This window comes from Marmota monax, unplaced genomic scaffold (assembly GCF_021218885.2).
Source record: "Marmota monax isolate L192 unplaced genomic scaffold, Marmota_monax_Labrador192_F-V1.1 WCK01_AAM20220418_F8-fsc00215, whole genome shotgun sequence".
In the NCBI taxonomy this organism is placed as follows: Eukaryota; Metazoa; Chordata; class Mammalia; order Rodentia; family Sciuridae; genus Marmota; species Marmota monax.
Window position 1 is genome coordinate 685,005 of NW_026695214.1, and position 9,265 is coordinate 694,269.

A 9,265-nucleotide genomic window follows, 5' to 3' on the forward strand; every position below is an offset into this window, starting at 1 on the left:
TCAGATATACCTTCATGACATACCAAAGAATTTACCTTGGAAAAAGGCCTTATAGGAGTGAAAAATATAATAAATTCTTTAGTCAGCACTTGAACCTTATTGATCTCTGCAGAATTCATAATGGAAAAATGCCTATGAGTATGTCCAATGTGGAAAATCCTTTGGTGGAAAGTTGTAATCATAAAACAAGTTCATACTGTGTAAAGACCCAATGAATGTAATATTTGAGAACTCCTGCAGCCAATGCTGTAGCATCCTTCAATACCAAAACTGGCACACCATGGAGAGGTCCTATAAAGGCAGAAAATGTGGGAAATCCTTCAGCCCTAGGTCTAAAGCTGTTTAGTGCCAGAAAGCTTCACTTAGACCTGAAGACATGTTCTGTTTCTTCAGTTTATTGGTACCAGAGTGCCTTTGTGATGACTCCATCTACCTCAATTTGAACTTCATACTTTACTTCAAACATCCAGTTGGGTAAAAACCTGTATGAGTTCCAGGCATGTGTGTGGCTTAAAGGAGCTGCTATGCACATTCTAAACTACCTGGAACCTTGTCAAAATTGCATTACTGCCAATTTCTCTGGTGGATGCCATCTTCCTATACTACACTGCATATGCAAAAAAGCATTTTTACTTAGATGTGCAATGACAAACCAGTACATCTGTGTTTTTCACCCAAATGTTCAGTTTTATGTTCTCCCATTACCTAGAGGAAATCTTGATCAGTCTGAGCCTTTAGGGGGAATTTATTCCTTTTTTATGACTGATAAAAATATGGTTTTAACCAAGTTTGAGCCAGGAGGACCTAGCCTAGATTTTCTAGAGGGACTCTGAGGTAGCCTGAGCCCTCAAGGCAACCTAATTCTCTTTTCTAGCTGATTATTCCATGGATATCATTCCAATGCTATTTTGGCCAAGAGGAATCAATCTGGGTTCAGTTAGAAGCTTGAGGGAAGACTAGAAATTGTTGGTCTCAAACAATACTTGGTGTTGATGTTCCTATCTTCCACATCACCAACTGGTAACTGCCTCAAGTTGCTCTGGAGTGCATTGAAAAAGTCCTTACTGTGGAATATGCCTTAATTGTGGACATTCTGACCCTTTTGGGTGAGATGAACATACAGTTTTGCTCTGCTTGTAAGAAGTGATAGATAACTTGTATCAGGCTCCCACTTTGGTGTGCCCCAATAGGGATGCTATTATAGCAAAGAATAGTTCTTATTTCAGTTTTTACCTACGTGCATCACTGCCAAAGATCTCTAGTGAAATAGTCTAGGGCTTTATGCTTCTACTTTGTAGCCTGGATGCTTCTCTATTTTGTGAGATGAGAGGTTACTCTGTGGACACATCAGGAATCTATAGTGTGACAGTATTTCCCTAGCACATTAGCACAGCCTAGAAAAATTTCAGTCATTATGTGTCAAGTAGAGTGGGAATGCCATTCTGTGTGAGATGGTTTCTGTGGAGCACAGCCTGGTGAAAAATGCAGAAGATCCTGTGTGACAGAAATGTGAAACTGATGCAGCTCAACCAGCCTGGACATATACACCACGTCCACAACAAAAAACTAACATGGAGGACATGAGGCATAAAACTAGCATGGTGGACATGAGGCAGAAATCTAACATGGAGGACATGAGGCATAAAACTAGCATGGTGGACATGAGGCAGAAATCTAACATGGAGGACATGAGGCATAAAACTAGCATGATGGACATGAGGCAGAAATCTAGCATGGTGGATGTTGGGAGTCGCCCCGGCTCCAAAGACTAACTTCCCCATCACCCAAGAAGAGCCGTCCAATGGTGAGCCCTGCTGGCTCACATGATCCTTACCCACCAATTAGAATAGCCCTGCTGGCTCACGGATCCTTATCCAACAATCAGAAAGCACCCCATGCCAACTGTCAAACCGTTCAACCATTAAACTGTCATAACTGTCAAACCACCCCTGGTTTTATAAATATGCAGAGCTGTTCCTCAATAAACTGGCATTTTCTCCAACGGCAAGCCTTGATCAGTCTTTCAAAATGAACATGTGTGCAAAGCACACAGGGCCTGTGAGACCTGAAGGGAAGGGCTAACACCACAGCACTGACACAGATTTATGTGCCAGGCATAACAAGGCAGAACCCCCAGACCTGACATGTAGGTCCCACATGTACGTACCAGGAGAGACTGAATATACAGAATATGGCCAGCCAAATATGAAAGTAGATCTATTTTTTTAAGAATTTAAATATATATATATATATATATATATATATATATATATATTTAGTTTTTGGCGGACACAACATCTTTGTGTGTGGTGCTGAGGATCGAACCCGGACCGCACGCATGCCAGGCAAGCACACTACCGCTTGAGCCATATCCCTAGCCCATGAAAATAGATCTTGACTCAGCTGTCAGCCATGAGAGCAGGACTTGGTAAGTAACTGCCAACTTCTTTAAAAATTGTCCCTGCTTTCAACTTAAGACCAACTGGAGGAAGCCCATAGGCTTCCTAAACCAATCACACTGGACACCCAGCTTCTACTTATCTCCCACTTTGCCATGCCAACTGCCTCCCACCTGGGCACACATGAAGCATTTCTACTCTCTTATTGCCTTGGAGTCTGCTGAATACAAGTAACAGTGCCTGAGTCCCTTGATATAGTATGCTCAGAATGCATAGCCTTTGCTTGTCTCATTTATTTGATCTTCATTCATTTCCACAACACAAATGCACAAAATGGTGGTTTTCCATGGACTGAGTGTGATAATACAGGCACAGCCTAATTTAAAGAACATGCAACCATTCTTTTCAGGGTTTATGACGTGCTGATGGTTAGAATTGGGAGGTGTGTTCATACCTTGAAACAACCTGAATCTCACAGTTTGATTGTGAGTTCAGGAGGTGATAAGCAGCTGGAGTCTGGTAGTAAAAGCCTTGACTCAGAAATGGCTTCCCATATGGGAGACTTTTCTTTCAGCCTCAATTAAGTTACGTACAGAGGCTCATTCGGCCTTCTCTCTCTTTTCACAGTATTAGTGTTTGCACCCAGTTCCTAACCCATGGTAGGTAAGGGCTGTATCACTGAGTGGTTAATTTTTTATTTTAAGACAAAGTCTGAGTTTCCCAGGTTGGCCTTGAATTAGTGATCCTCCTTCCTCAGCCTCACGAATAGCTGTCACGGCAGGCATGCACCACCATACCCAGCCTTCTTGCCTCTCTCTTGAAGCAGACAATTCTTGGGTATAGAGTGGTTCTCAGGTGTTCAATATGTAACCTTTGGGTGATTTAGGACAAGAGGAATCTTAGCTTCCTGTGTGACAGATTGATCAAGGAGCTGGTTATGGGTGTAGGTTCTGCATTGCTTATTTGGTATATGAAATGTTATTGTAGATGTCCCCCCAAACCTCCTGTGTTAATGTAGGAATGTTAATGGGTAAATGATCAGATTATCAGAGCTGTGACATGATCATTCATTTATTTGATGGATTAATAATTTGATGGATTAATAATTTGAATAGATTGAGTGGTAAATACAGACATGTAGTATGTGGCTGATGGAAGTAGGTCACTGGTGGGATAACATGCGGGTTTATATGTTGTCCTAGGTATATTTGATTGCTCTCTGTGCTTGGTGGCATGCCTCTGCCATGCCCTTCTGGCATGATGTTCTGCTCTACCTTTAGCCTAGAGCCATTTGGGTGCTCGGCACAGAGATCCCACCCAGGAATCCCATCACAGCCCCACTAAGAACCAACCCCTCACTCTTGACCACCATGTCAAAAGCCCAGGATCCTGATGTGGTTTGATCCATGCCTCCTCCACACCCAGAATGCTCCACCTCTCTGGGAGGCTGCTAGACCAGTGGACATTCAGAAGGAGGGCTTCTGTTCAAATTATGTGCCCCGCGCAGGGCTTCCAGCCTCGTGTGTGTGGCACCATATCGGCAGTTACCTGTGGGTCCACAAGATGGATCTTTTGTCCAGCCAGAGGCAAAGAAAGGAAGAGGCCCTACCACAGTGGTCACTGCAGCTGCCTTTCCATGCCAAGTACTTGAGTCTAAAAGGGAGTAGTGTCATCCTCTTTCAGGTCCCTGTGTTCAAAACAGGGAGGACCTCGTGTTCCAGGTCTCCTTTGAACCCAAGTCTAATGTGTGGCAGAGTGTGACAGAGGCCAGTGTGTGTGATGTCTTGGTGACTGGATTTGGAGTATGCACACCAGGTGAGGCATTTTACCTTATTCTCAGGGCACCATAAACTGTGGTGTGTTGTGGACAGATTAGGCCCATGATGTAAGTTAGGCTTTTACAAGGTTTCCAAAAGTTGCTCACACAACAGCCTGAAACACAGATTAGGCACCAGGAAGTTGAATTCTTGTGCAGTGTCACACGCAGTAACAGCACTGAGGATTGAGGCTCAGCTAATTCTGTCATCGGAGCCTTCTGGCTTGAGGGTGGACTGTGCCCATGGGCAGAATGGCAGTATTCTCAGGGCAGGCTGAACAAGAGATTCCCGGAAGAGCTAGTGGGACTAGGAATATGGGTCTGTTGTGGCTGAAAACTTTTGCTTTCTACTGTTGACCCACATTGCACTGTGCCTCAGAGCCCATCTTGTTTTGTACTGTTCTGTTTGGTTTTTCTACAAACAGGGGATATCAGACAGCAATCAGTTTATTAAGTTTCCAAATGTGTGGTAGAGAAGTGGACCAGGGAACCCACTTTATTGATAATAAACCTTTAAATTAGTAAGTCTACATGAGTGTATTTAATGCCTTCTCTCACTGAAGACAGGGATCTTCTGAGAGTCAGATTGTACCTGAAGTGTACCTTGCAATTTTTGAAGGCTCTGAGGGCCTGACTCATGGTGCCTGAGCCACTCGGACAGACTTGCTGCATTGAGCAGACTAAGACACCACAGGCATGGCTGGGGACTGCTCGAACGTGTCTGTCTTTCTCCTTGAACACTGCAGCCCCTGGTGCCTTTTCTTGAGTATATAGTGCAATGTCCAGAGCCCCTTCTCAGATCTGGTCTAATTCTCTCTGCTTCCTTCTCAATGAAGATCCTAAAACTCTACCTTTCTTTATTCTCTGCTTTTCATTACCATCAACTTCTCCATCTGTTGAGTGGTGTTTCTTTCCCCCAAAATGGCCAATGGCATGGGAAGGAATGAGACTAAAAACAAAATATATATTACCTGTTAACTAAGACCATTAAATAAAGAACAGTAATGAGATATAATAAAAAAAGTTTTTTTAACCTGCCAAATTATCAAAATAACAATGATCTTTGGCCACAGAGATTAAAAACAAAAGTGGCCTCAGTCTAAGGTTGAACAGTTACCATACAGATGTCCTTACAGAAATCCTTTGCATTTGAAGTTATGGTGGCTTCTTTGCAAATTTGTGGTCTGGCACAGTCCTTTTTGATAGTCATCATCAGGCAATCATGTATAAGGACCCTTTCTTTGGACAGTTTCTTTATAAATCTCATTTCAAAGGGTCACTGTCTCTTCCTTAATTGTCTATGCATGACTGTTAATTTTTTCTTGTTTCTATCCTTATTTTAGTACATATGTTTTTGGTTGTGCTTCCCTGCTACTGTGAAGGTCATTCAAGACTTCTCATTCTTTTTCTGTGTTAGTTATGCCAGTTGTGGGAATGGATCCAGATATTCCTGACCACACGGCTTCCCTTGGAGGGACTGGGGACATTTCTGTTTCTGAAGATCCTCACCTCTGAAAACTGTTCATTGTTTGGCTACTGTTTCTAGGGTCCTCCTTATCCTCCTGGCTGGAGATGCAGTGATTCACTAGAGTTGCAGGGCCTTTTAGTTCCTGTCATCTCCTAGGTCCTGGTTGACTATCCTCTCAGCCATTTAATGTTCCTTGGCTTTTGCCTCCATGTCTTAGATGTCGAACACCAGAAGGCCAGTTTCATCAATCTTGAAGTGAAAGTTGTGGGTCTCAATTCTAACATCTGTAATTTTCTTTAGCTTTTGGCAGTACCTTGGATATAAATTGAGACTGGAGGACGTAGCTCCTTCTTTTGAGTTTATTACTTTTTAAAAAAACCTCTTATTCTGCTACATGTGGATTTCCAGTTTTGCCAGCACTATTTGTTTAATCGGCTATCTTTTCTCCAGTGAATGTTTTTGGCGCTCTTGTCTAGTGACAGATTCACTCCACAGCTGACTCTCAACCTCTGGTAACAATCGCAAAAATGTATACGATTTCTCCTTTATAAACCTTCTATGACTTACTAAGACAACTTGTTTAAATCCTTAGTTTTTTCCTATCTTTATTTTTCCCAACTTGGAATAATCTAGTCATTTTTTATGGGGAAAAAACCTCATTTTTCCACAAAAAAATTCTTTCTAATCTAAAAACATTCCCTTTTCCTTTTAACTTTCTTCACCAAAATATACCATCATGCTTATAACTTTTTTACATCTCTTTTTATTCACTAATTTCTATTTGTCTTAACATTTTAAAAATTTGCATTTTGATGCAATCCTTACAACATTTATGAATTCAAAAAATTACTTTTTTGTGGTTCTGGGGATTGAACCCAGGGTCTTGCACATGCGAGATAAGGGCTTTACTACTGAGATACATCCCAGCCCTAAATTACTCTTTTTCTAAATAGGATAAAAATACTTCAGACTTTTTAGTTTTCTCATCAAAACACAGCTTAAATTCTTTGCATTATTGCTTAAGATTTAGCCTATAGTGTTAACAGTCCTCACACCCCAAATCTGCACTTCCAAAAGTGACTTTGTTGAAGCAAAGTAGAAAACTTATGTCTCAAAGACACAGAAGTTATCTAGAAACATCACCGAGAAGGGAGTAAGCAAAGGCCCAGTGAAAGCAGTAGGTTTAAAGATGATATGTGTTATGTAGTTTTAATATCGTTCCCTATTTTTCTAGTCAGCAGGAGTGTGGCCTGCTGTGAGTTACTCCATAATGTATAAAACATAAGCTAAATCTGAGTTACTCCACTTATAGAGCAGTTTTCCACAAGCCACCCCATTTTATGTGCTGAGGTGGAATGACTATACCTTGTTGGTACCAGTAAACAACCACCATCTGCCTGCCACCACCAAAGGCACAAACTGATAAATTAACTGTGACAGTAAAAATGACCACCCATGAACTTATCAAACTAATCAGAAGCACATAGGTGCATGGTATATCAAACCACACCAGAAAGACAAGTCCACAAGCTTATCAAGCATACCAGACCTCTGAATGAAGCCGCCCCTCACTTGGGGTCCATAAAAGGAGGAGTCCCTCGAGACTGGACATGACAGCACCCTAACCCTGTCACCTGGTCATTTTTCACAAGCCTCGCTCAGGAAAATCACATTGAAGAACCTCTGAATCTCGTCCTTGGGCTTTAGCAGAGTGCAACGTCTCCAGCTCGTATTGACCGCACACAGTCCACTCCAAGCTGACACTGTGAATCTACCATCTGTCCAGACCTGGACCTAGAATAAGTTCCTGTTCTTTGACAGCCCTGAGCTCAGAGCACAAGTTCTTTGGTTTGTTCATAATCTTATCTGACTGAAACTGAATTCTTCACCTCTGCTGCTGTCGGTGCCAGTGGGCTGTAGCCCTCTGTGCCATGGCAGCTACTCACAGCAGGGGTTGCCCACTGGCATTAGTGACTGGTCTTAGCTGGCAGGACCCAATTTGTTGGTGCTGCAGGAACAAGAAGGGTCTAACTTTGTTGTAACCCTCCAGAGCAGACAATTGCCTGTTTAGCGTTTCAGCAGACCCCAGCCACTTGCCAGTGACTTCTTTCTGGGTTCTTGCCTCACAGTTTAGAAGAATAAAATCCATGGACAATGGAGAGTGGAAATGAAAGAGTAGAAATTACTCAAAAAAAGAAACAGCGGTTTTCCACCCACTTGTACTATCTAGGGGATAATGCAGCTACTCTGTGGGGACACTGCTCACTAACTATGCTGATCAAGTACTGGGAAGTGCCAAGGCTATTGGTTTGGCCTGTGACCTTCTGATTGGCTGTTGTGCCTTTAGCCCTTGAGTCTGTAGCCTTCACTCAGAAAAGGAATTGGCTGGAATGTTTGGAATGTTTCTACAGGTCAATTTCGTGGATTGGCCTTTACATTTACAGAAGTCTTTAGGGTGCCCATTGGCCTAACGGCCTGTTTCACCATCTGTCTGTCCTATCTATTCATGACCACGACAGTGACTCTTTGCATTGGTATCTGCTAAGGACTTTGCTCTCAGTTTAGCTTTCTGGACTCATGTGACTGCCTTAACCCTTCATTAGAAATTAAGATTGTGATTTCCTGGCTTATGACCACTCAGTGACACACAATTATTCTGTGAACTAACCAATGAAAATGGCGTCGTTTGTGACTGAATTGTCATTCAATAAATTATGACATTGTGGAAAGACACAAACATGCTCCTTCTACGTTAATAGCTCACTCATGACAGGGAAACGGTCTTATAAATGAAAATTCTTGGCGTAGTAGATCAAGATGTTATACTTTGGAGAACTATCTGATTGATAAGTCCTTTTAATCGAATTTGGTTTTTTAATCAGATGTAGCATTCAGTTCAAACGAAGTAAGGCAAACCGTATTTTTAATGTCCACAAAACCTGGAAGAGCTTCCCTTGACTTATGGTGTGTGTGTGTGTGTGTGTGTGTGTGTGTGTGTGTGTGAGAGAGAGAGAGAGAGAGAGAGAGAGAGAGAGAGAGAAAGAATATAAGTGGGAGATAAACTTGCAAACACACTTCTCACTCGTGGGGAGTCAGGAGGAAACCAAGGAGGGACAGGCTAATAAAGGGCGGAATATTACGAGGCAGCTTCTTATCTCCAGCAGGTTTCAACAAGCCCTCTGAAAAGGGACTTCTGACCTGCAAGGAGACTGTCCTCAACTCCAGCAGGACCAGGCGGGGTGGGAGGTCGGCCAGGGACCCGCTCTGCACACGACCAGAGCCGGTAACATTTTGGGCTCGGCGGGGCTCAGGAGGGGACTCGCGCTGTGACCGCTCCGACCCCACGTGGCCTCACGGGGGGGAGGGGGGCTGGCGGCGCCCCGGTGCACATCGAGGACCCCGCCGGCCGGTGGGGACAACACGGGGACCCAGGGAGGCAGGACTAATGGACCCCGGTCCCCGGTGCAAGGATCCCTCAGCACGGCTGCGGGGCCATGGAAACTACGTTACCCACAATGCCCGGGGCCGAGTGGCGGAGAGCTGAGCCAATGAGCGGCCGCTTCCTGTTTCGGGCAGGGCTCT